Below are 4,354 nucleotides of genomic sequence, written 5' to 3'. Positions count from 1 at the left end.
ACCCATGTAGATGCAGGATGTGTGTGTATTAGAGCTTCACACAACTCTCTGTGTATCTCAACCATTGGTGTTTTGTGTGTTTCAGACTGAAAGAGGATGGAGGAACACCACTTCGGTGTTCAAAGTCAGAATTTCTGTGCCCTGCAGCCTGCCACGTGATCTCCAGTCAGATTCAACACCCCCAAATACTTAGCTATGCATATCTTTATCTCATACTTCTCCTTCCCCTCACCTCTCAAAGCAAATTCTACAAAATCTTAGTTAGTATGTTCAAAATAAAACATGACAACTGAACTAGTTAGGAGTGTTATCATTAATGTCATAAATATTGGGGTGGTGGCCCTGTCGTGAAGCAAGGTGAGGTTGAATGCTTCAGGCAGTGGATTTGTCACACTGGCTTACTTATTCAATTGCTTACTGCTGTCACAAGTGTAACAGTACTTTAACATGCTGTGGCCATGTTAGCACATAACATGGAACTGTGAGTCCAGTGGTCCCCATCCCCTGCTCTTCTGTCCAAATTCGGGCTCAGGAGACAAGGGAGCCTGCTGTCAGTGAGTAGAGAGGAGGGGGAACTGGGTGTGTAAGCTTCCTTCTTTCATGAAGGACAGCCTACACAGCCAATGACAGCTGGAGAGAGGGAGGAGCTTCCTCCCTCAACTCCAGTTTGAGGGAATGCAGCCTGCGCTTCTGAATTTGGATTTAACGCAGGCTGCATTAAACCTTGGTTTGGAGTGGTGAAACTCACCGCTTTGGAGTTAGGAGAGTGGAACTTCAGGTCGCTCTCCATGCGGAATCAGAATTCTGAGGGCTGTCCTGCATTTGGACATTCAGGTTTGGCAACCTCTGACCACTTCAACTCCAGTTCCATGTTATGTGCAGGTGTGGCCTTTGTATCATTAGATGTGTATAGAGAAAAACAAATGGAAATTCTTAAATTCACTTTTGTTCTCTGTGCATATAGAAGAAGGAGGGAATTATTTAATAGAAAATGAAGGAAATGGGAGAGTTTTGAAAGAGAAAACAAGAAAGGGAAGGGAAGAAAAGGGGGCACCATTTGGTGCTCTGTTTAAGGCAGCAAAATGTCTTGGACAGGCATTGTAAATGCCTTTGACTTTTGCCACTTCCTTTGGAGCACTGAAAATCTGAGTTGCCTTAATGTAGAATTTAAACCTTTGTGGCTGAGGGGATAAAGAATCCTGTGTAGGAAAGTGTTCTGCTTTCCTGTGTTGCTAAGTGCAAATGACTGTGTAGTTTATCTTTGCTGCTAATTTATATAAATAAACATCTGTGCTGTGTTCTTGTATTAAATGCTGGATGCATGCTACTAGTATTTTTCAAGAGTTTGCCTATATGCCTGCTGGAGCAGATCCAGTACAGCTGCCTGTAATTGGCACATATGCCAGGCCTTCAGTGTCAGAATACACTGTTGGGCTTTCTCCTTCATGGAGCAACATCTGTCAAAGAGTACTCATTCATCTGACATAAAACCCAGTGTAGTTGAACGCATGTAAATCAGCTGATCCTGTCTCCACTGGTGTTATGTGTATATAGTAGTTTTTACCCTGTTTTGAGTTGTCTTGATTTTGAAACATTAGATGTTGAAATAAGTTGTACAGCTTACAGTCAGTTATGCCCTCTTGCTCCCTTCACTGATATCTCCCGTTCTTCCCTACTATTCCAATTAACTGAATGTGATGTTCAGGATCCCGAGGTAAATGAACCAGTCACCACCCTATAGGAACCCTCTATGTCTCTTCTATGTTTGTTTCTTTCTTTCTCTTCTTTGAACACAGACACACACCAAATTAAACCATCCAGCTTTCACATCCATAGAGCATCACAGGAAAAAACATGGTCCAAACGATTCTGATCTTTGTAGGTATAGACACATCACGGCATCTAAATATCCTTTCCAAGGCCTTCATTGCAACCCTACCAGATTAGTTTCAATGCTGTATAAAATCTGTATCTATGTGCAATTGATATGACAGGGGCCCATCCAGCCACACTGGTGTCCTGGAGTCAAAGTTTCATTTAAAACTAAGTGTACTACTGTTAGAAGACCAAATCTTCAATGAAGACCAAACCTTCAGGAAATGTGCTAAGAAACCCCAAACTAACTCCTTGCTTGTGTAACCGCCACCATTATTACCAGTCTTATTGTTAGTTTATGGTGTGGATTAACTATAGAGGCTCCCTAAATTTGGCAACTAACGGATTTAGTGATCTCCCCTCCCCTTTCTTAATTGGTAATGGAGCATGCTCAGAAGGTCCTTGGAATCTTCTGGAGGTTTTCAAGCCCAGCAGAAGCAGAAAGCTCCTGAACTGAGAGGGAGAAAGATTTGGAATTCCTCTGTTTTGTGAACTTGCTTATTTATTGCAGTTCCTCTTCGAACAAGATTTCCCCACTGGTTTGAGATTCGGGACAAGTCTGGCTGGCTCGTTGCACGTTGGTCTTCTTCATTTTGGCTGCTCGCCCGCGGGACCTTTAGTGGGAGTGGTATGGACTGTGCAGGAGTACTGTTGGGAGAGTTCTCTTAGAAGAAAGAGACTGGGGTTTGGTTTGGTTTTATTTAGTGGCCCTATGATATTATTATATGTATGTTTTATGATTTCTACCAATTTGTAAATGGGTATTTTAAAGTTTATCTTTATGTATGCTTGGCACATTGAGTCGTACAAATAAAATTTAAATGCTTCTAAATCCTTGAGTTTGGCATAAGAAATATTTCCCCCCTCTTTTTTGCAACCACTGGTGGAAATATACTGTCGAGAGAGAGAGAGAGATTTGAACCCCCAACCTCCATTTCTTGAGTAACCAGTATTACACTTGCACAGCCAGACAGAGGCTAGTGCTCTGTCTGTGGCCAGAGTGTGACCATTCTGTGTGACCATTCTTGTTCTGTTGAGAATGAACTGGTGGTCTTTGCCTAGAGAGACAACTGAATAAATGCAGCACACACAGGCAGCTTTGAGTCTGGACCCAGGTCCCAAACAGATAACTGTTTCTGTATGATGCAGGGTTTTACCTGCATGTTCTCCTGATGCAAATCCACCACCCTCTTTAAGAATCTTTTTTAAAAATCTCGATCTCTTTTCTCAGTTGCTGTTCCCATTTCCTCCTGGGTATTAATTTTGTGCAAATGGTAAACAACACCAAATCTTGTTTTCTTTTACAGTAGTGCACTCACTATCCACACATCATACATACACTCACTCAACTTTATTCTAGACTAATGAATCCAGGATCAAAACTAACATGTCCTGGTTCTGTTTTCATATTCACTAATATGGAATAAAATAATCTCTCCACACATAAACAGACATTGAAAGACAAGGAAAACCCATCCTTTTAACATATCATCTCCTGATTCTGTGAGCAAAAGGATAGAACTGGTTCGGACAATATGTCTGCTAGCCAGTTCTAACGAGGAGTGGAGCATGTGTGTTTGTCTTCCTCCCATTGGGTACACCATCCCACTGCTTAATCACACCGAGGTGTGTGCTTCATCCAAACAGTCCCCTGTGCGATTAGGCATTGGGATGGGTTGAGTGGAGATATGCATGCCCACACTTTATCCTGCGTGATTTTGAGGGACTGGCAAAATGGATAATCCAAACCAGCCCCATAATTAAATTGATTAAGGAGTGACTAATCCGAGTTATAAATCTGTCAATCCTCTAGTTTCATTCACATAATCCCTGTTACTTACGTGCTCCTTGCTGTTGGTGCAACAGCAGCAGTCTACTGAATGCCTTCTTACAGTGAATTTCCTCAAGGTGTCAACTGAGACACGCCACAGCCAGCCAGTGTGGCCCAACTGCCATGGAATCCTGTGCTTTCACTCTGTTGCTTCTCAACATTTTGGCTTAGTTCATTTCTATTCTCTTGAATCTGCCAGTGAGCCCTATGAATCTCCATTCTCCTTAAAAATATCAGTGGGAATATAATCTTCTCTTGATGTCTTGTTATTTCTTACAGACTTCAAAAAGGTCTTTGGATCAATGTCTGATTTGGACTATATTATTAGAATCAGGGTGTGCTCCAGCTTTTTTTGGGGGGGGGGCTTGACAAACTGCCCCCTATGGGTCCCTTCCTACTTGAGAGAGTCGCTTTGTCCTGCCCCGTTCCTGAAAATAATGTTTTAAAATCTCGTAAAATTTCAGATTGCCCCTAGTTTTCTCTATTACACTACGAAACTCTATGGAATTAACACTATTAAACTAATGGAAACTATTAGTTCCATTCCATTTCCCTTATTCTACCTGTCAATTCCTGGACAGCACTATGTTCATGAGCATATGAACACTAGAGGGCTTGAAAGCTGGACTCATATCCATAATTTTATAA

General features: G+C 41.9%; 1 long non-coding RNA gene across 1 annotated transcript; it reads left to right on the top strand.

The window, feature by feature from the left end:
- The first annotated feature begins 667 nt into the window (after positions 1 to 667).
- Positions 668 to 2,707, top strand: LOC128339689 (uncharacterized). Its single transcript, XR_008313169.1, has 2 exons — positions 668 to 882; positions 2,387 to 2,707. It is a non-coding gene; the product is annotated as an uncharacterized LOC128339689 (long non-coding RNA).
- Positions 2,708 to 4,354: the final 1,647 nt, after the last annotated feature.

Source organism: Hemicordylus capensis, chromosome 1, assembly GCF_027244095.1.
Source record: "Hemicordylus capensis ecotype Gifberg chromosome 1, rHemCap1.1.pri, whole genome shotgun sequence".
Lineage (NCBI taxonomy): Eukaryota > Metazoa > Chordata > Lepidosauria > Squamata > Cordylidae > Hemicordylus > Hemicordylus capensis.
The sequence above is the reverse complement of the archived record's forward strand: the minus strand, read 5'-3'. Positions and strand labels throughout refer to the sequence as shown.